This window comes from Ovis aries, chromosome 19 (assembly GCF_016772045.2).
Source record: "Ovis aries strain OAR_USU_Benz2616 breed Rambouillet chromosome 19, ARS-UI_Ramb_v3.0, whole genome shotgun sequence".
Classification (NCBI taxonomy): domain Eukaryota; kingdom Metazoa; phylum Chordata; class Mammalia; order Artiodactyla; family Bovidae; genus Ovis; species Ovis aries.
This window is the reverse complement of record NC_056072.1, coordinates 59517045-59540272: the sequence shown is the minus strand read 5'-3', so window position 1 is coordinate 59540272 and position 23228 is coordinate 59517045.

Genomic DNA, 23228 nt, shown 5'->3' with positions numbered 1-23228 from the left:
ATAGCTTTGACTAGACGGACCTTGGTTGGAAAAGTAATGTCTCTGCTTTTCAATATGCTGTCTAGCTTGGACGTCTGTAGAGTCTGTGTGGCTAACAGCACAGCTGCTGGTCGTCCTGAATCCCAGGCCTTCCCCCTTTAGGGGTCACAAACCCTCACCCTTTGACATCACCTCAAGACATCCTAGGCACTTTCTCCCACTTCATCCACAGCTGATAAATGGAGACATACATCTGTGTTGCAGAGGCTTAACTGCTTCTGTTAAAATAACCATGTGAGCCGGCCCTGGTGGAGCAGCGGATAAGCACCACCTGCCAGTGGAGGGGGCGGGCTCAGTCCCGGGTCTGGGAGGACTCGCATGTCATGGAGGAGCCGAGCCTGTGCGCCTCGGCTACTGACGCCTGCACGCGCCAGGGCCGGCGAGCCGCAACCACTGAGCCAGTGGGCCGCAAGTGCTGCAGCCCGCGGGCCGAGAGCCTGCACTCCGCAAGGGAGAAGCCGTCGCCATGAGAAGCCCGCTCGCCGCAACTGGAGAGGCTTACACGCAGCAACCAAGACCCGCACAGCCTCAGATGAATTTTAAAAATACAGAAATATAGTAGTGCGTACAAACATAAACCAGATTTTTAAAATAAAAAGTAGCAAAAAATAACCATGTGGAGCACTCTGCACAGTGAAATGAAAACCGATATTAACATCACACCTAGAACCTACGTCCCCAAGGACTGTGCCCAGCCCCGCTGGAAGGGCCCCACCAGGTGCCGTTGAACAACGTCTGTGCCGCCCGCTCCAGGGAGGGGGCGCCCGGGTCCGCGAGCTGCACCTCGCCTGCAGCAGGACCTGAGCCCCCGTGCGTGGACCTGCTTGCCGCCCAGCAGCCTGGGAACAGAGCCTGCAAGGCCTGGGCAGTGGGCGTCGGAGGCCGACAGCTTTCCCAAGACACCCGACGAGGCCTGAAGGCCGCTCTCCCCACACTGTGTCTCACCTGTGTGCTCGTCACCCCCACAAAGGGACAAGGTTCCCGTCCACACTGCCCAGCCCCTCACAGAAACCTTGCTGATGGCTACATTAGCCGTCAGGAACCTCAGTCTGTCCAGGACACCAGTGGCCCTTTGGTTCACCCTGTAAGCGACCTCCCAGGGGTTTCAGATGCTGTGGGCGGTCCAGGATATCCCACAGGTCCACTCTAAAGAGCCAGGGAGCTAAGCCCACTAAACTGACAACTTGCTTCAATTTGACCCTGCCCTGAGACGGGAAAACAAGACCTTGACTACGTGACGAAAGTCGGGGTCTGGCTAAGTAACGCTCAGCCTCTGTTCCAGAAGTCCACAGACAGTGTCATTTGTGGGAGGGGCTGGGGTACACCCCGCTTACGCCTTCATGGGTGGAAGTCTGGGGATGCCCCTCACGCTTGGAAAACTTCCTGCCTCAACAGCTGGAGAACACAGGGCACTGAAGGACACAGCCCTGCTGTGCCCGTTCCCCCCTGCGCAGCCGCAGGCCCTGCACGGAGCGCCGCCTTGTCGTGGGGAGCGGCTCGCACAGCTCACTGACGCTGTGAGCCACGCCTCTGTGGAGGCGCTGATGCTGACGCTGAAGCTCCAACACTCTGGCCGCCTGATGCGGAGAGCGGACTCACCGGAAAAGACCCTGGTGCTGGGAAAGGCTGAGGGCAGAAGGAGAAGGGCACGACAGACGATGACATGGCTGGATGGCATCACTGAAGAAAGCCTTCCTCAGCAATCAGTGCAAAGAAATCGAGGAAAAGAACAGAATGGGGAAGACTAGAGATCTCTCCAAGAAAATTAGAGCTACCAAGGGAACATTTCATGCAAAGATGGGCTCGATAAACGACAGAAATGGTCTGGACCTAACAGAAGCAGAAGATATTAAGAAGAGGTGGCAAGAATACACGGAAGAACTGTTCAAAAAAGATCTTCACGACCCAGATAATCATGATGGTGTGATCACTCACCTAGAGCCAGACATCCTGGAAAGTAAAGTCAACTGGGCCTTAGAAAGCATCACTATGAACAAAGCTAGTGGAGGTGATGGAATTCCAGTTGAGCTGTTTCAAATCCTGAAAGATGATGCTGTGAAAGTGCTGCACTCAATATGCCAGCAAATTGGGAAAACTCAGCAGTGGCCACAGGACTGGAAAAGGTCAGTTTTCATTCCAATCCCAAAGAAAGGCAATGCCAAAGAATGCTCAAACTACCGCACAATTGCACTCATCTCACATGCTAGTAAAGTAATGCTCAAAATTCTCCAAGCCAGGCTTCAGCAATATGTGAACCGTGAACTCCCTGATGTTCAAGCTGGTTTCAGAAAAGGCAGAGGAACCAGAGATCAAATTGCCAACATCCGCTGGATCATGGAAAAAGCAAGAGAGTTCCAGAAAAACATCTATTTCTGCTTTATTGACTATGCCAAAGCCTTTGACTGTGTGGATCACAATAAACTGTGGAAAATTCTTCAAGAGATGGGAATACCAGACTACCTGACCTGCCTCTTGAGAAATCTGTATGCAGGTCAGGAAGCAACAGTTAGAACTGGACATGGAACAACAGACTGGTTCCAAATAGGAAAAGGAGTACGTCAAGGCTGTATATTGTCACCCTGCATATTTAACTTCTGTGCAGAGTACATCATGTGAAACGCTGGGCTGGAAGAAACACAAGCTGGAATCAAGATCACCGAGAGAAATGCAAATAACCTTAGATATGCAGCTGACACCACCCTTATGGCAGAAAGTGAAGAAGAACTAAAGAGCCTCCTGATGAAAGTGAAAGAGGAGAGTGAAAAAGTTGGATTAAAGCTCAACATTCAGAAAACGAAGATCATGGCATCTGGTCCCATCACTTCATGACAAATAGATGGGGAAACAGTGTAAACAGTGTCAGACTTTATTTTGGGGGTCTCCAAAATCACTGCAGATGGTGATTGCAGCCATGAAATTAAAAGATGCTTACTCCTTGGAAGGAAAGTCATGACCAACCTAGACAGCATATTCAAAAGCAGAGACATTACTTTGCTAACAAAGGTCCGTCCAGTCAAGGCTATGGTTTTTCCAGTGGTCACATATGAATGTGAGAGTTGGACTATAAAGAAAGCTGAGCACCGAAGAATTGATGCTTTTAAACTGTGGTGCTGGAGAAGACTCTTGAGAGTCCCTTGGACTTGCAAGGAGATCCAACCAGTCCTTCCTAAAGGAAATCAGTCCTGGGTGTTCATTGGAAGGACTGATGTTGAAGCTGAAACTCCAATACTTTGGCCACCTGATGCGAAGAGCTGACTCACTTGAAAAGACCCTGATTCTGGAAAAGATTGAGGGCAGGAGGAGAAGGGGATGACAGAGGATGAGATGGTTGGATGGCATCACCAACTCGATGGACGTGAGTCTGAATGAACTCCGGGAGTTGGTGATGGACAGGGAGGCGTAGCATGCTGCACGTCATGGGGTCGCAAAGAGTCGGACACGACTGAGCGACTGAACTGCACTGAACTGAACTGACTCAATGGACATGAACGTGGGCAAACTGTGGGAAATGGTGGTGGACAGGGAGGCCTGGCGTGCTGCAGTCCACGGGGTCACAAAGAGTCGGACACGACTTAGCAAGTGAACAACGGCAACCGAACAGGCCGGCTCGCAGGTCAGCCCTACTCCGCCTCTGCAGCCGCCTTCCCGAGAACTTCCAGGAGTCCTTCCGGCAGCAGTCACCTCATTCACCAGCCAAGTGGTATCACTGTTTTGCAAAAGCTGCCTGTGCGTAAATGCCTCTGGGGAAGCAGGTACCCAGTTGCATAAAAGTAAAGAGTAGGCACCCTGGTTACAGCAAATGTCACCTGATGACCTGCGGTCTTTTCAGTTACAGTGAGCTCCCTACACACAAGCTTCCAAGTTGCAAACATTCAAATGTGTGAACGTGTATCTGATTCCAGCCAGGAGCTGGAATCAGCCTCAGGCATTGGAGTCTGCCCACCCCCGGCCCCTACTGCAGACGACCCTTCAGCTCCACCATCCTCCACCTCCTGTCCCTCCCCCAGGCGGTAACTCTTCTTGCCTGTTCACCTGAGGCCAGCCCCCGTCCATCTGTCGGGCTGTACTGCTGGACTTCTCAGGGCACGGTCCTGTGAGATTGAAAATGCCGTTCTTTCTTGTGTTTGCTATGCATGACTTGCGTGAGAAGTATCATAAACCTGTTGTAGGGCAGCACTATACAGCTGATTGTGTTACGGGGTACCTAGGCTAGCCCCTCCCAACTCCCCGCCTTTTCCCCACAAAAGCAAGTTCCCTTCCTTATTCTCGGATTTGCCTGCGATTCACCCTGGTTTACATATCCTGAATAGTAATCTCTCTGCCCTTCCCAGATAAACTTGCTTCTGCTGCTGAAATAGCTGCCTATATCGTATTGCTAAAGTTGACAAGTTACATCAGCTACATTAAAATAGCAATGTATTAATTTGGCTGAATCAGCTTTCTTAAATGTCTCTTTACGTTCGTTTACTTTTAACCTCCCTATATTTATAGTTAAAGAGTGTTTTGTTAACAAAGAGTTGAGTCTTTGTTTCCTGTCAAGTGTAACAATCTCTGCCCTTTTCATCGGGGGCTTATTCCATTCAGATTTAAGTTTCCCAGATGACGGAGGTTAAGCCTCCCACCCTGCTATTTGCTTTCCATGTGTCCTTTCTGATCCCCTATTCCTCCTTTCCAGACTCTTCAAGCTTTTTAGTGTGTTCCGAGGTTAAGCCTCCCACCCTGCTATTTGCTTTCCATGTGTCCTTTCTGATCCCCTATTCCTCCTTTCCAGACTCTTCAAGCTTTTTAGTGTGTTCCTCTTTATCTCCCCTATTGGATTCTTTAAAATTAATTGATTTATTTGGCTGCACGGGGTCTCTGTTGCAGCACGCAAGGCCTTTGTTGTGGTCCATGAGCCCCTCTCTAGTCAGAGGGAAAGTCGCTCAGTTGTATCTGACTGTGTATATGGTCCACGGGATTCTCCAGGCCAGAATGCTGGAGTGGGCAGCCTTTCCCTTCTCCAGGGGTCTTTCCGACCCAGGGACTGAACCCCGGTCTCCCACACTGCAGGCGGATTCTTCACCAGCGGAGCCACATGGTGGCTCATCAACTCAGTTCTCCACAGCTTGTGGGGTCTTACTTCCCCAACCAGGGATCAAACTCACATCCCCCGAGCCGGAAGGGGGGCTCCTCACCCTGGGCCACCAGGGAGGTGCCTCTTCTCCTGGATTTAGTCACAACTCACGTTACACTGTCGTCTCTACCCTGGAGATTACGGCATGCGTCCCGAATTCATCACACTCCACCTCAGATATTCGAATTCTACCCGTGATACAAATCCCACCACATGCTGACTACTTGTCTTTAAATGCTCAGTAATTTTCCAATGTGTTTTTTAAACTCGTCTCTTATGTTTATATGGCCATTTATTTTTCCAGTGGTCCTGATTCCTTGGTGAATACATGGACTTCTATCCGGGGTCTTTTCTCTTCATCCTGGAGAACTTTGGTAATTCTTACGGTGCAGGCCTTCCAGCCAGAATTTATTTCAGCTTTAATTCTGGGGAAAATGCCTGTATTTCCCTTCGTCTCTGAAGGGCGTTGACTGGATTCAGCACTCCACGTCTTCTTTCTTCCCACGCTCTCCGGATGCCATTCGCGCGCTGTGCCCTTTGCCAGCCCTGGGGGGGCCGACATTCGGCTGCCATTCCCCTACACGGGTGTCTTTTGACTGTTCCTCTGGATGCAATTTCTTGATTTTCTGCCTGCTCTCAAGACCCCTCTCTCCACTGCAATGTGCTCAGATGTGCCTTCTTGGTCTTTGTGAGTTTTCTGAGCGCACGGGCCTCTTGGGATCGATCCCTGGGCTAACTCATCAGTTTCAGGAAGCACTCGCCCGTTGTTTCTTCAGCTCTCTCTCTGCTCTTCCGCTCCTGTTCCCCTCTGGAACGTCAGCTGTGCACCCTTCAGACACTCTGAGACTGTCCTACGGGCCCTCAGTACTCTGTTCCGGTGGCGCGACGGCTGTTCTTAATGAGGATACTCAGGATACGTGAACTAGGCCTTTTGGGGTTTTAACTGAATGCCCAGAAGGGATGTCCACCAAGACCTCTAGCTAGGCTGGCTGGAATCCTCCGGCACTGTGTGACCTCTGAACCCTCTGCTCCCTGGGAGCGGCTGTCTCCTGGGCCTCGTGGTGTCTCGCCCTAAATATGTCCAGCTGAGGGTCTGGCCGGGAACCTGGCAGGGAACCTTCTCTGATATTAAGGAACTCCCCTGCCTTCTGGCACCAGCCTGCGGATTACAGCGTCTCAGCAGCCACGCTCTCCGCTGCTTCCTCTGTCCAGGAAGCTGGTCGTCCTCACTGGACTGGGCTTCCTGGGGCTGTGTTTGCACACCACCCCTCCAGCAAGACACCGAGATAAACACGGAGGTCACCCTGAGGGCACCCCTTGGCTCGAGGATCATGGCCCCAAACTACACTGCTGGAATTCCCTGGTGGCCCAGTGCTTAAGACTCCATGCTCCCAACACAGGGGGCCTGGGTTCAATCCCCGGTCAGGGAGCTAAGATCCCACATCCTGCAGTCGACCCCAAAGACGCCATGTGTGCAGCGAAGGCTCGGCGCAGCCGGGTGAACCAAGCCAAAGCAAAGCCCCGCGAGCTGCCCACTTCCCGCCGGGCCCGCCCTGAGCACAGGTCCCAGCCTCCCCACCTTTCCCCACAGCCGGGGACAGGCAGTCCCATTCAGGCTGACGTTCCGCCCGACGCCCCTTCTTTCATTCCGAGCCCTCCCCACGACTCAGGAATTACAGAATGGCCTTTGTTTGGAGGAAAGCGACACTCAGCGAAAAGTCTCCAGAAAGGCCTCAAAATACGGAGGTTATACAACATGACAACAACAGGACAAAGGCTTCCGAGCGGAGGAGTGCGTCCCGTGAAGGCCGACGCAGTGTGAGGAATGACAGCTGGGAGGGCCGCTGGCTCGCGACGCAGTTTAACAAAAGGCAGAAACCCTCCGGACAACTGCGCCCTAGCGGAGGAATGGCAATAACAAATCGCAGTTCAAAGCAACTCTGCCGTTCATAACAGGAAAACAGAAAATACAGATCTGTTTCCGCGGGAGACTGAGAATCTGCGTGTGTGTGTGTGTGTGTGTGTGTAATAGTCCCAATCTACAGCTCAAGTTAAGGTTGGGGTTGAAAGTTTATCACAAAGAATCTATAAAATGGAAAGCAGTGAACATTTCACAGCTTTAACAATTTGTTGTGCGCGATACTGGGGTTTCCCAGGTGGCTCAGCGGCTCACTGGCTCCACTTGGCAATGCAGGAGACTTGGGTTCGATCCCTGGGTCAGGAGGATCCCCTGGAGAAGGGGATGGCAATCCACTGCGGTATCCTGCCTGGAGAATCCCATGGACAGAGGAGCCTGGCGGGCTACAGTCCTTGGAGTCACAAAGAGTCAGACACGGCTGAGCGCTCATGCAGGCAGGCACATGCAGCCACAGACCCACTCTCGGTGCTTCCAGACGTTTCTGAATAAGCGTGCATAACACAAATCCTTATGCATCGCTCACAGCAGGTCTCCCTTCAAGCACCACACACAGACTCTTCCCTGGTCCCCTTGTCGACCTGAGTTCTTACCCAGCCACTGTGTTGACTGTTTCCACAAATCTTGTTTAACTTGGAAAATGCATCTCTAAGAAGCATTCTATCTTCACATCTGGCTTTGGGGACCATCAGCTTACCAAGTCCACTCACGCCTGCCAGTGTTTCCACAAGCTTTATTTCGGAAATTCGGTAATCTCTGGCTTCAAAACACGTGTACAGAAGATTTTTAACATAAGAAGCCCTGCCTGCATTGTTATTTTTAAATAAATGTATGCAACTGTTAAATTCTGTGCTTCTGGGGTTTTTGTTTTCCACAGCTGCCCGGGCAGACTCCCAGTCAGGAAACAGGGTCAGTGAAACAGCTGCAGTCATGAAGAGGGGCCAACAGCCACGAGCGAGAACCGGCGGGAAGCTCTGCCGCCGTACCGGCGCGCTCTCGAGGAGGAAGCGGCGCGGTGTAAGGTGTCGAGGGCGAGATTTCCAGGCAAGGCTATTTTTTTCAAAGATTTTTCATGTGGACCATTTTTAGTCTTTATTTAATTTGTTACAATAACGTTTCTGTGTAATGTTTTGTTTTTTCTCCGCAGTGAGGCATCTGGGATCTTAGCCCTTCTACCCGGGATGGAACCCCCACCCCCTGCGCTGGGAGGAGAAATCTTAACCACTGGAACACCAGGGAAGTCCCCGGTGTTCCTCAAAGGCTCAGAAAATCACAAACATGTTGGCAACGCTTCATGGACATGTGTACATGTGTAAAATCAGCCTCGTGCAATGTAGCATTCATCTGAAAACATGCCAAGTTCTGAGGCTAATGAACACTCAGGCGGTGGAGTGGAAGAAATTTAACATTTTTCTTCTTGGAAAGCAGCCAAAGTGTTGATGCGACCCCATGGACCGCAGCCCACCAGGCTCCTCTGTCCATGGAACTCTCCAGATAAGAACGCTGGAGTGGGTGGCCCTTTCCTTCTCCAGGGGATCTTCCCAACCCAAGGATCCAGCCCGGGGCTCTCCTGCATTGCAGGCAGATTCTTTACTGTCTGAGCCACTAGGAAGCCCTAAGTTTGTTCTAATCTCAACCCCGCTCCTACCTAGTTGTGTAAACATAAGCAGATCATTGAAATAACCCTCTGTGCTCCCAGCGCAGGGGGCCCGGTGTCCAACCCTGGTCAGGGATCCAGGTACCACATTCCGCAACTGAGACCCAGCTCAGCCACAAAAAAAATTAAAAAAGAAAAAAGAAATAACATGACTCGTCTTAGTTTCCTTGTTGGAAACCAAACGATTTCTCAGATTTCTGCTATGTTATCCACCCCCAGCCCTAGAAGTCTGTAATTCTCTGGGAACTCAATGTATTTCTTTCAGATAATTACATGCTCTTAGCTGAGTGCTATAGGCCACAGTGGAGGACTGGCTGGTAGGAAATACTCTCCGTGTCAAGGCTTATGTTTAGAGTGCACAAAACAGGGGCCAATGTCCGACTCAGTGTCCCGGTTACGTTCTTACTGTCAAATCTAATGTTTTAAATTTTAAGTCGGATACTCTGAGGTTAGTCATATGATGACCTAATTTATAAATGACTTTATTTCATGCTTAAACGTCCTACACGGACCCTCACACAGGCAAGTATCGGCATCGCTCAGTCATTCAGTCGTGTCCGACTCTTAGCGACCCCACGGACTGCAGCCCGCCAGGCTCTTCTGTCCGTGGGATTTTCCAGGCAAGAGCACTGGAGTGGGCTGCCATTTCTTCCTCCAGGGGATCTTCCCAACGCAGGGATCAAGCCCACATCTCTACGTATTGCCGGGTGGGTTCCTTACCCCTGAGCCACAAGGGGAGCCGGGCGTACGCTTCATTTAGAACTCTGTAATTTTCATTTCTAATGGCTGCCCAATAGGCTAGTCAGAAACACCTGCATGCTTATCTTTTCATCCTTAAATATTCTTAAATGTGGACGGCACGGTTTCTCAGCACTGAAGGCCAGGCAACCCCCACGCTTGTCCTGTTTCCCGCTGCCTGGAGTAAGACGTTTACACCCGGCAGCGCTGTGGAGCAAAGCGCCTCTAAACGTGGCGGCTTTCAACAGTGAACAGTGAACAGTCACCATTTGCCGCAGCTGAGCAGCTTGCCCAATTCGTCTAGTTACGAGGTTGGCAGTGGGCTTGGTCCCTAGAGGCCCCACTGGCGGGTCCGGCATAAACCTGACGTCAGCGAGGCTCCAGCCTTGCCCCTGATCACCCAGCTGGCCGGCCTGGGCTTGTCCGGGTGCAGGTGGAAGGGTGCTCGGCAGCAAGAGAGGGCAAGCCCAGCTCTGGGCGCCCTCCCTGTCCATCTGCCCACATCAGATGACTGTGCTCCCCCGACCACAGGGGCCTGCCGCCAAGCCCACAGTCTGCGCGGAGCGGGGGCCGTCCTGCAGAGTCTGCCCCACGCTCCCTTCCAGTTCCGCTCTGGCCTAATGTCTCTCGCAGACGTGTTCAACATTCCATCTTGTTCTGACGGTTCCTCGGCCATCTTGCGGTTGGATGGAGTGGGGTGGGGGGACGAGCCTTCTTCTGACCCGACCAGCGTGTGCTGGCTGCAGCCCTGACCTCCAGCTCTTCAGAACACAGGCCCCGAGTCCGTGGATGAGGAGGATGCGGCCAGAACACCCAGGCCGGGGCTCCACCCACTCACCCAGCCAAGCTCCACCCCTGGACTGCTGTGTCTTGCGCAGAGTCAACTGCCAGGGGCTTCCCTGGGGGTCCAGTGGCTGAGACTCTGCGCTCCCGGTGCCGGGGGCCCAGGTTCAGTCCCTGGTCAGGAAACTAGACCCTGCAGGCCACACCTAAAGGTCCCACACACTGCAGATAAGACCTGGCACAGCCAAAGAAAAGCAAACACCAAAGGTCAGCCGCCAGCCCCCAGTCTCACTGGATGGGAACAGAACTCTCGCATCCAGGTGAATCCAGGGAAGGGAGGACCTCCGCCTCCTGACGGGAGCCAGGCTCACCGCCCCACGTCTCCTGCAGAGATGGACTGCAGCATTGTTCTAGCCTGTCCTGAGCTAGCCGGGTAAAGCGGGAGCCGTCCACGTGCTTTTCTGAGTGCCGTCCACCTGTAACAGCAAGGTATTTCCTAGCCTCTGACACGCTTTAGCCGATGAGATGTTAGCGGAGGAGATGCAAGCGGAGGCTTGGAAGTGCTCACGTGGCTGGGCTGCCGACTCTTCCTCTGAATGGAGGAGAACACTCCTGGCCAGGCTGTTGGTCCAGGGAAGCCGAGGGGCCTGCGAACAGAGCTGCCTTTAAAGGGGGCCCTCAGCTCAGCCAGCCGGGCCAGGAGAGCCACCCTGCCACGCTGGGCATTGTCTTAAGCCGCTGAGTTGTGAGGCAGCTTGTTGAACAGCAGTGTTACAGTCATTAAAAATGGAGTTTGTGAGTGTCGGTGACCCTGGCAACACCCTCAGGGGCCTCAGTGAAAAGATGACCTACTTTCTGGCTTGGAACACGCCCCTCTCAGCCGCGGCTGGAGCCTCTGGGGTCACAGCTGACCGCAGGGTTCCGCCGGGAGCAGCCAGGAGCCCCAGAGCTGTGGGCTTCCTTTCTTCCCTCCACTCTCTCAGTCTCCTTCACTCCCAGACTCTAATAAACACCCCCGCTTGGCACAGCGCTAAAGGCACAGGAGTCCCTTCGTACCTACTGCTTGAATAAATTAGTCAGTGAATGCACTGAAGGCCATTTTCTGAAAGTGTCACGTGAGGCAAAAGGTCCACCATTGACGGTATCTAATGCAGTAAATATATCCCTGACATTACGGAAAAGAAACAAAATTACCTTTCCGGTGGAACCTGGTTGCGATTGCATCTCATTTAACATCTAGCTCTGGGAGTCCAGCACTGACGGGAGCCGAAAGGGCGGCTGGACTGGGACACTCACTGCCCTCCGGCCCTTCTGAAGCCGGCACTAAGAGAAACCTGCTCGGCCTGAAAGAATTTTGTGAGTGCTGTGTGCTCAGCCGTGTCTGACTCTTCGCCACCCCGTGGACTGTAGCCCACCAGGCTCCTCTGTCCATGGGGAGTCTCCGGGCAAGAATACTGGAGTGGGTAGCCCTGCCCTTCTCCAGGGAATCTTCCCGACCTAGGGATCGAGCCTGCGTCTCCAGCACTGGCAGGGATTCTTTACCACTGAGCCACCTGGGGAGCCGAAAGAACCCCGTCCCTGCGCTAACACACTCGCTGAGTCACTCAGCAGAGTTGGAGCTGCTGGTGTCACTGCGGCACTCCTCGGAACTTTTAAGATGCTGAGGCAGCACACTGTCAAGCTCTGAGGGGGGAATCAGTGCAGTGCCCGTCCTGGGCCAACTTGGCCCCGGGACGCTGACAACCTCGTGTGCTTAGGGCTCTGGTGTGATTGACACCAGCCCACGGGACGGCTGGAGAGTTTCTGCTCATTGTCAGTGACCTCCCCAGTACTGAATCATGCCGTCAGTTACATTTAAATTCCACCTTCCTGGCCCTGAACTGACCAGCCAGGCGGCCCTTTTTACGGCCGCAGCACACACAGAAAGGGAGGCAAAGGATGTGGGAGGAATGGGTAAGAAGCCACGGAACAGGGCAGAAATAAAGACAGTGAAAACACTTCTCGAGCCGAACAAATCTCACAGGCCTGTGAGGAAACTGTCCACGGTTATCCGATATCCACCCTGTGACACTGGGTCTTGGACCAGCGGCTGGAGCCACACTGACAAGGAAAGCTCTGAAGTGCTCGAGGGGGCTCGGGGGTTGGCACAGGCTAAGGTTACAAGGTACCCTTTCCCTCCCGGTGGCGACAAGCTGTATCCTGCGTTTCACAGCCTGGTTGCTGCTGCTGCACAGACTTAGGGCAAGACAGACGTGCACGTTCAGCAGAGCACAGCACACCCTCCCCAGAAGTCACAGAGCTGCAGTGAGCTCCCTGCGAGCCAGAGGGCGCCATGAAGCCAACGGTGGTAAGTTACAGCCCCCGCCCCCAAACTATCACAAGTGAACACCAGCGAGTGAGTGATGTCCAGACAGGTCCCTGTTTTTCTCAACTGTGCTCTGCTTAGAGTCCTTTTAAAACAAACACAAAGATAAAAACAAGAATGGAAACACCTGTAGCCCACCTGGTCGTCCAGAGGTCCCTGGATCAGGGACCCAGGCGGGTTGGGTGCTAAGCCTGCAAGTATGGAAACAGTCAGACAGAGCAAACACAGAGAAAATGCCTTGTTTGTTTGTGAGCAGTCAGTCGTGTCCGACTCTCTGCGGCCCCATGGACTGCAGCCCGCCAGGCTCCTCTGTCCATGGAATTTTCCAGGCAAGAGCACTGGAGTGGCTTGCCATTTCCTACTCCAGGGGATCTTCCCGACCCAGAGATCGAGCCAGTGTCTCTTGCATCCCCGCATTGGCGGGTGGACTCTTTACCACTGAGCCAGCTGGGACGCACATTTCTTCCCAGGAGCATCACGTAGCTTGTGCCTGCAGGGCACCCGGGCATTTTCCACCAAAAGAAAAGTTAACCCCGCCAGTGACACAGGAGGTGACTCGCCCAGGTGGAAAGGCGCGTCCGCGTCTTGACAGAATACTCAGGATTGCAAAGTTACTCGGTTTTCCCAAAATAGTATGTTGGGACTTTGTGCAATTCTAAATAAAATTACAAAGAGAGTATCTTGGAAACCTGTCAAAATGACTGTAAAACTGAAGTAAAATAGCTATACAATGGAAGTCAAGAGATACTGAAAACCAGAGAAACTTATCCCTACATGAGCTTGAAGGGCAAGCGCTGTCCCCAGTGAGATCGCTTAAACTATGGCCTACTATTACGGCTCAATAAGCCACCTCCTGTAGCCTGCCTCGACTACCTGCTCACCCGCCAAGGTTCACGCAGCTTAGGGAAGGCCCGGCAAGACTCCCGAGAGGTAACACCTTGAACATGCGGGTCACTATAGCCACAGTTGCTGCAGCGGTTCCTCAGGAGCAGGGATCTGGTCTTTCCCAGTCCGAACGGGTCAAGGTCACAGGCCACTCAACTGGGCCCATGCAAGTGTTCGACAGATGACGTTCTGACATCAAAACTCCACCCTCGGATCACCCTGACGCTGCTGCTTTCTGAACCGCTTCCCATGGAGAAGCCTGAAACCCAGCTACCCCTGCAGGGACCACTGACGACCCCCCCCATTCCCTGCCTCTCCCACCGCCCCTGCATCTCCAATAGATTCTCCACGCGTAAGTGTCCTGGTCGCCTGCAGGGCCCCGTATCTGAGACTGGCTCTCCCGTCTTCTCACTTGCTGCCTTCCAAATAATCCCTTTCTCTGTGGTGAAGCTCGGCATCTCAGCATCTGACCTGCTGCCTTCCAGCCAACAAAAAACAGCTTCCGTAACAAGTTAAAGAGCGATACGGGGACTTCCTTGGTGGCGCAGCGGCTAAGACTCCACGCTCCCAACGCAGGGGGCCTGGGTTCAATCCCTGGTCAGGGAACGAGTTCACCTACACGGACGAGCTCACGTGAGGCAACGAAGATCAAAGATCCCGCGTCCCAACCGGACGGGGACAGCCGGGTAAATAGAAGGAGAGCGGGGGAGGGGACAGAGGAGGGGCCGGGGGCGGGGCCGGGGAGGGGCGGGGCCGGGGAGGGGAGGGGCCGGGGAGGGGCGGGGCCGGGGAGGGGCGGGGCCGGGGAGGGGCGGGGCCGGGGAGGGGCGGGGCCGGGGAGGGGCGGGGGCCGGGGAGGGGCGGGGGCCGGGGAGGGGGCGGGGCCGGGGAGGGGCGGGGCCGGGGGAGGGGCGGGGCCGGGGGAGGGGCGGGGCCGGGGAGGGGCCGGGGGAGGGGCCGGGGAGGGGCCGGGGGAGGGGCCGGGGAGGGGGAGGGCCCGGGGAGCGAGAATGGAGGGAGCGCTGCAAAGCTACAGGAGTGAAAGCCGAGTGTTACTGAGACAGGATAAACAGATCGCCCGGCAGGAAAAGAGAGCGCAGAAATGCACAGAAGTAAGTAAGGCGAGGCGGTACGGGAAAAAGAATTTCCGAGCAGACACCGCAGAGGGAGCGTTCTGTACAGGACTGGGACAACCAGCTCAACAGTCAGAAAAAACAAATAAATAAATAAACACAGATGCCACGTCACTCGCTACAGCAAAACAAGCCCTAGCAGGTTAACATTGCAGGATTTTTAAAACAGACAAGCCCATAAACACACAAGAAACCCTGATGCAATTTTAAATAATCTTGTGACAGAAAAACCTTTCTAACCACGTTGCAAAGCCCAATAAAGAACAAAAAGCTCTTCTTAAAAAGTCCGTAACACTGAAAGACAACAGGAGAGGGAGGGGGGATGTTTGTAATGCATATTTGTAACATACTTTGCCTACAGGAAGAGTAATTTAATAGCATTTATATCTCAAACCTCAAATAAACCAATAATAAAGCAAACTTACAAAAGGAAAACAAAGAAGTTGAACAAGAAAAAGGACTACAAACCGGCAACACGAAAAGATGTTCAATTTTGTTAACGATCCCAGAAAATAAAAACAGGATAGTATTTCCTGCCTAACAAAGTCGCACAGACGAGTGTGTCTGTCTGCAAGGGCACACGACCTTGGGTTCTAGCACAAGGCTTGTCCAAAGGGGGCTGTGGTTGTGATCACTGCGCTCACGTACAAGTTTTCCATAAACAACATTTTCAAAAGACAAAAAAGTTAGGAATGAGTAAGAAAAGCCAGGCCAAACTGCAGAGTGAGGCTCCCTGTGCAGTGAAGAGGGAGCCCAGAAAGTGAGGTGGCAGGCGGGCGGCCCGGGTGTGATCAGGGCGGCCTTTCAGCGGCGGAGAACCTCCACCGGGCAGGGAAGAGACAGTATGGTTCCTCTCACCGCAGCTGATTGTGTTAAGTGTCCTGACTTTCATAATGACGGTGTGGATGGTGAATACAATCCTGTCCTTCGGATCACATGAGCAAATGTTTAGGGGCGAGGGAAGTCTGGATATCTGGAATTTCCTCCCAAATATTCAGAAAAAGTAAAATTATATGTGAAATAAAAATATAAAATACATATATTTATATATGCCTGTGTGCTAAGTTGCTCGGTCGTGTCTGACTCTTTGCAGCCCCATGGACTGTAGTCTGCCAGGCTCCTCTGTCCACGGGATTCCCCAGGCAAGAGTACTGGAGTGGGGTGCCATGCCCTCCTCCAGGGGATTCTCCCGACCTAGAGATTGAACCCAAGTCTCCTGCAGCTCCTGTATCGCAGGCGGATTCTTTACCACTGAGTCACCGGGAAAGCCCCAGGTTGTATATATATAAATATGTAATTGTATTTATTTGGGGCTTCCCTGTGGCTCACTGATAAAGAACATGTGTGAGTGTGTGAGTGAGTGTGTGTGTGTGTGAATGTGTGTAAATCTTGACAGAGAGGCAAAAAATTAACCACTCACTGGTGAACCCAGGTGAAAGGTAAACGAGAGTTCAATACAGTATTCTTGTGGCTGTTTTGCCTGCTTGAAGCTCTTTCAAAATAAAAGGAAAAAGGGAAACAGTCCCCCAGGTAGAAAGCCAGTGGGCCGAGAACACAGCCCTGCTGAGGGGCTCAGGTCTGATAAAGCTCCCGACGACTCACAGAAGGTGGGTTATTGCCGGCACAGACTGTCATCTTGAAGTGACCCTGGCCAAACCTCTGGAATGTGTTCCAGCTGGATACATTACAAGTGCTTTTTAAGGGTAGTGAGGCTCTCTAGTGGTCAACTTGAGCGTCCCTCTCTGAGTGAATAAATAAATGCAAATTCGATCAAACCAGTTTCATTTTCTTTTCTAAAATAAATTACAGAAATGGTCCGAAGTATTGACGCTGTCAATCCGTGGTGTTGGAGAAGACTCGTGAGAGTCCCTTGCACTGCAAGGAGACCCAGCCAGTCCATCCCAAAGGAGATCACCCCTGACTATTCACTGGAAGGACTGAGGCTGCAATACTTAGGCCACCTAGGCTACTGAGTAGCTTTTAGGCTACTGAAGCTCCAATACTTTGGCCGCCTGATGGGAAGAGCTGACTCATTGGAAAAGACCCTGATTTGGGGAAAGATTGAAGGCAGGAGAAGGAGGGGCCAACTGAGGACAAGATGGATGGATGGCATCACCGACTCAATGGACACGCCTTGGAACAAGCTCCGGGAGACGGTGAAGGACAGGGCCGGCTTGCGTGCTGCAGTCCACGGGGTCTCAAGGAATCAGACACGACTTAGTGAGTGAACAGCAACAAGCTTCATTTTCTTTTCTAAAGTAAATTAGAGAAATGGTCCTCAGCCCAGTGTCTTGATTTTGGCAAAGTTTTGGAGAAAGCTGTTCATGACATAGGAGCTTCCCAGGTGGCTCAGTGGTAAAGAATCCACCTGCTGATGTAGGAGACGCAGGTTTGATTCCTGGAGGAGGGCATGGCAACCCACTCCAGTATTCTTACCTGGAGAATCCCACGGACAGAGGAGCCTGGCGGGCTACAGTCCACGGGGATCACAAGAGTCAGGACTGGGCGACTAACACTGCCTTTTACACTAAACGGGGAGGGAGTAGGGTCCTGCTTCCAGTCCTTACGGAGGGGGCAGTGTTCACGTCGGCCTTCCAGCAGCGATTCACGGGTCAGTCAGCTGGCAAGGATATTTTCTAAGCTAAACTACATAATTTAGCCCAATGCTCACTTCCTGGCCAGGCCGGGTTCCCAGAGACGGGCCATGATGCATCATTTAAGCTTCTAGGCAACATCCCTTCAGCGATTACCTTTTAGCCAAAGCGATAGAAAACAAAGGTCAAAAGAAACAGACCCAGCGTGGAGTCAGATTAGTCCTTCCCCATTACAGACGCTGTCTTCACATCCACGTGGTGTCTCCTGCGTGTGTCTGTCTCCAAATTCCTCCTTCTTAAAAGGGTGCCAGTCGTGTTGGACGGGAGCCCATCCTAATGACCTCACCCTAACCGGATTACCCCCGCACTGACCCTATCTCAGCGTTTGATGAGGCAGCTGGTATAGCAGCCGTGGACTGGGGGCAGGGTGTCCAAGGCCAGCTCTCTCAAACGTCCATGTGCCCCGCGGCCGGCCTGAGGCTCAGCGCACTCCTGGTGGCGTGAGCGTTAGAACGGGGAACAGGCAAAGGCTTCATGCAAACGGCAAGCCCACATCAGCCCCCTGGCCTCAGGCACCCCCAGGCAAATCCCACGACTTTTTTCTTTTTATTAAACTTTTTATTTTAAATCAGAGTATAGCCGGTTAACAATGGTATAATAGTTTCAGGTGGACAGCAAAGGGACTCAGCCATACATGCACCCATCCTCCCCCAGAACTGTTCGTTCTGATATAATTACAAACTTACAGGAAAGTTCTAACAGAAGCGCAGAAACTCTCACAGACCCTTTACCAGACTCACTGTCTGTATTACCTTTGTCATGACACACCCTCTTCATCTGCCCTATTAGAATATATAATGCTGCTTTGCATATTTTAAACAAGACGCGGCCCATGAGCTGGGGCTGGCGGGGTGCAGTCAGGGTCTGCAGGCAAGATCCAACGTCACTTCTTCACAGCCATCTTAATCACTTTCGGAGACAGGGGGCTACTCATGTACAAACCCAACCGTGTGCTAATTTAGTAAACATACGTAGGAGGTTTCCACGCACTTCCAGAGAAGTGGAGCCATGCAGTCCTTGAAGAGGCTCTCCACGGCCTCCTGCTAGAGCGTGTCCTCGCAGACCCCAGCTACCCCTCACTCAGCCTCACACTTACTTCCCAGGAAGAGCCGCTCTCTCTGCGGCCGGCACAGACGGCCGGGCTCCTGTCTGCATGCCTGATCCTGCGGGCCTCTCTCCCCTCTAACACGGGGATCCTCCCCTTTCCAAGGGTGTCTGGGCTCGTGCCTTTATACAGACGTAAAGCTTCTATCCTAACACATCCTCATTTACCCTGAGGTCCCCTTCTGCCCATCAGCATTTCCCAGGTGTGTGTCACAAGGGACCACAGTCACGCCACAGGCCCAGGGTCGCAAAGTCAAGTGCGGTTAGGAAATGCTTCATCTCTTTCCTGCAGGAATCATCAGAGCCTTTAATTCTCCAAAAAGATGGGTCTGAAACGCAGCGCTCCCCACGCTGTTCTAACACAGGTTCAGAACTTCATCTTTTGGAACGTCTGGAGGGGCGAACGCCAGCTTTCACGAGCGCTGGTCAGCACGCAGTGTCTCTGGGTCCAGCTGGTCTGCGACGGACACGGCCGCCTGTGCAGCAAATCCTCTTCCCTTCCTCCTGGTCACAGCGCTGGACTCGGTTTCCCAGCCCCCCTCTCAGCGAGCTGTGACCGCGTGGCCTCCACCTTCCCAGCATGAGATGTGCCTTCTCCAGCCCCGACCCCCACACCTGCTGTGTGCTCGCTCCCACAGCAGCACCCCCGGCGGACGCGGCTCAGCACCGCCGCCACAGGGCGGGTGTCTGAACAGCCAACGGGCGGAGGAGCCCCTGGACGGTGCACACGCCTGCCGGGCCGCCGCAGAAACCGGAGGCGCGCGTGCCGAGCCCAGGGCTGCTGCAGCCGGTTCTGGCCGCCGCCCAGCCCGCACGCCGCGCACCCTCATCTTCCTGTTATCCGGCCTCCGCTCCCCACCTGCCACGAGACGACCACGACGTGCCCGCGATGTTTCCGCCAGGTCCTGGGGTCCGATCTGGGTTCTCAGTTCTTCCCGTAACCCGACCCTCCTCCCAGCGCTTCCTCCTGGCTGGCGTCCAGAGCCGAATTCCGTTTCCATCGCTTCGATTCTCGGAGTATTTTTCTCCTGTCCCTCCATCTCCACCCCGACCTTGGGTGTGACCCCGTCCTCGGCTTCTCTCTGGCGTGGCTTCATCTCTGATCCCGTGGTGTCTACCATCTCATCCAAGGAAACAGAGGCAGGAAGGATAACGTAACTGTCCCCTCACCAGGGCATATTCTTCCAGGAAAGAAGCTTGTTTTGTTCACAGCCGTTTATTAGCCTCTAGTTATGCCTGGCACAGAATAGATGCTCCATGAACATCATTCGTTTTTCTTTTTTTATGTATTTATTTTTATTTACGGTGTGCGGGGTCTTCGTTGCTGCCCCTAGCCGCAGCGAGCAGGAGTTTCTCCTCGCTGCAGTGGCCTCTCTGTGGAGCACAGGCTCTGGGCATGAGGTCTTCAGCAGCTGTGGCCACCGGGGCTTAGTTGCTCCACAGGTGGGATCTTCCGGGACCCGGGATGGAACTCGCGTCCTCTGCACTGGCAGGCGGGTCCCTGCTCGCTGCAGCACCAGGGAAGTCCAGTGTCTGTCAAATGACCAGACAAATGTCGGCCCTATGGACTCTACCCCGCCGGTCTCCTCTGTCCTTGGGATTCTTCACGCAAGAATACTTAGGTGGGTTGCCATTCCCTGCTCGAGGACATCTTCCCGCCCCAGGGATCACAGCTGCGTCCCTTGAGGCCCCTGCATGGGCAGGTGGGTTCTTTACCACGAGCGCCACCTGGGAAGCTCGGCTAGACAAATGGTCAGACGTAAAGGGAGGCGTTACTTTTCTGGTGTCAAAGCCCAGTTAGCCCCCGTGATGGGGAAGGACAAAATCCAGAGCTCAGCGGGGAGTTTGGAGAGGAATTGAGATCTCGGGGTGTCACTGGGGAGTCAGGGTGCTGCGCAACAGCCCTTTCTCGTGTAATGTGGCATGGGGGTCTCTGCCGCCAGCGGGCGCCTGCACGGAAAGGAAAGGGCTGGGGCGCAAGCATGGCACAACGCTTCAGGAGAGGAGCCACGTGAGCGGTGAGGGAGGACACAGAACAGGAAGCAGAGGCCCTGTTCTCTGCAGAAGCCGACTGCTTCTGAAAAATTCCACGTCTGGGCCTCCTTGCACCGGAGGGTCCACTATGTGTCAGCCACTTCGGCACTCTGGGGACGCACGGCTGAGAGTGGGCACTCTGTGCCCAGAGAAGCCCACCGCCCAGCAGCACGTTGGACCCAAACCACGGCCGTGAGGCCACGCGCCAAACGCCACCTGCCAGCAGCAGAGTGGGGAGCCTGGGCACAGAGGGCAGTGCCCGTCACCCTGCCGGGGACGTGCACTGGGACAGACACACAGAAGAGCTGACGCCTGGGCTCCTCCTGGGAGAAAATCCCCCTATTAAGGGCATCCGTTCACTCTGCAACTGGTACTGAGCTCTGACCCTGTGCCAGGCTCTGGGCCACGAGGGTGGGCACAAACAGACACAGCCCCGCCCTCTTCCCCGGGGAGAAGTGCCATCAGCTCCACAATCAGGCCAGCAAACGTACAACCTAAATCTGAAACCAAGGCAAAGTCAGAGCGGCGCCAGGCTCTCCCGGAGGAGAGACAAACCCGTGTGCATGGGCGGATCTATGGAGAACGTGGAGGGCAGAGACTGCGGGCTGGACCAGAGTGTAAATGACAGAGCTGCCGGCCGCCCAAGGAGCCCAGACTGCCCGGGTCCACCCTCGGGGGCGAGGTTTGACCAAGTCACAGGCAACAGTATCTGGGGTGTGATTCCTGAGTGCGTCCCTAAAGGAGGGACTTCTTTCCCCTCCCTTTTTTCACCTTCCTCCCCCGCTGGAGGTGGGGGTGAGTCGTCTTGGAGCCTGTGGACCACGGCGAAGCTCCAGGGAAGCTGGAGGCGAGGGGCCCCAGGGCACTGATGCTGGAGCTGCCTTCGGAGCCTGGGAAGCCTCCCCAGGCAGGCGTGTCAAAGAGAAACGGACTTCTCCCTTCTTAGGGAACTGTGACTGGAGTGCTTTGTGGGAGCAACTACACTCACCTTCTTTTTTTTTTTTGAATGAGCCTTATTTGTGTGTCTGGGTCAAGTCTTAGTTGCAAACAGACTCCTCATTGCATCAGGCGAGAGTCTGTTCGTGCCACACAGACTCTAGATGTGGTGTGCGGACTCAGCAACTGCGATGCGTGGGCTTAGCTGCCCCTCGGCGTGTGGTAAACAGCCTGCCGGCCAGTGCAGGAGACACAAGAGACATGGGTTCGATGCCTGGGTCAGGAAGATCCCCTGCAGGGGGGCATGGCAACCCACTCCAGCGTTCTCGCCTAGAGGAGCCTGGCGGGCTACAGTCCATGGGGTCGCACAGAGTCAGACACGACTGAAGCGACTTGGTACACATGTGGGATTTCAGTTCCCCGACCAAGGATCGAACCCATGTCTCCAGATTCTTAACCACCAGAGCGCCAGGAAGTCCCCAAACTAATACTTCTTAACACACACATCTGAAAGATATGGTCGCTTACCTTTCTTTTGCTGAAGAATTGATGCTTTTGAACTGTGGTGTTGGAGAAGACTCTTGAGAGCCCCTTGGACTGCAAGGAGATCCAACCAGTCCATCCTAAAGGAAATCAGTCCTGAATGTTCATTGGAAGGACTTATGATAAAGCTGAAACTCCAATACTTTGGCCACCTGATGCGAAGAGTTGACTCATTGGAAAAGACCCTGATGCTGGGAAAGATTGAGGGCAAGAGGAGAAGGGGAGGACAGAGGATGAGATGGCTGGATGGCATCACCAACTCGATGGACATGGGTTTGAGTGAACTCCGGGAGTTGGTGATGGACAGGGAGGCCTGGCGTGCTGCCGTTCCTGTGGTTGCAAAGAGACACAACTGAGCAACTGAACTGAACTGAACCGAACGTTCGCTTAATAATCCCACAGACAGTAACAATTAGTCAGGCCTGTTGAGAAACGAGCTGGACTCTGCCTCAAGAGAGATTTGATTATTCGTGTGCCCAGGGTCTGAGGAACTCATTGCTGGGGAAATGAGATCATCTCGGGATGTGGAGAGAAGTTTGGCTTCTCGAAGGCTTGTGACCTTTCCAAACCCCCTCGAATCTATTAGATTAAGCTGTGTGCAGCCCCGGCCACCCCCAGGCCGGGCTGTCTAAGGGGCTCGTCACCCCAGGAATGGGAAGACAAAGCTTAGCAGACAGACGGCACTCCCTTCTCCACCCTTCCCCGTGACAGGTTCTTGCAGCGGGAGAGCCTCCGAAAGACACGTGGCTCCTGCCTCTGGCTTAGGACACGACACAGTATCAGCAGTGAGAGGTGACCGTGGCCCGATTTCAAGACCTGTGGGGAGAGGAGTCTGCATTTTTTTTAAATGTTTATTAATTTTAATTGGAGGACAGTTACAATATTGTGATGGTTTTTGCCATACATCAACATGAATTGGCCACAGATATACATAGGTCCCCCCCATCCCATCCTCAGCCCCCTCTGGACTTCCCTCCCCACCCGCCCCTCTAGCTTGTCCCAGAGCACTGACTCTGGGTGCCTTGCTTTGTGCTTCTTTGAGGTCGCACTGGTCATCTGTTTTACATATGGTCTCATATACGTTTCAGGCTATTCTCCCAAATCCTCGCACCCTCTCCTTTAAGGCCACCTGCCTCCTCAGGAGAACACCGCTTGGGGACAGGGTGGCTATCACAGCACCTTGCAAGCATCAGCTCTCTAATAACGTGGGTGTGAGCTGGCTGCGTTAGAGGCCAGTCTGCTGTCCCTGGGGCGTCCCTGGGGCTTTCCTGGTGGCTCAGATGGTAACGAACCTCCCTGCCATGCAGGAGGCTGCAGGTCCGACCCCTC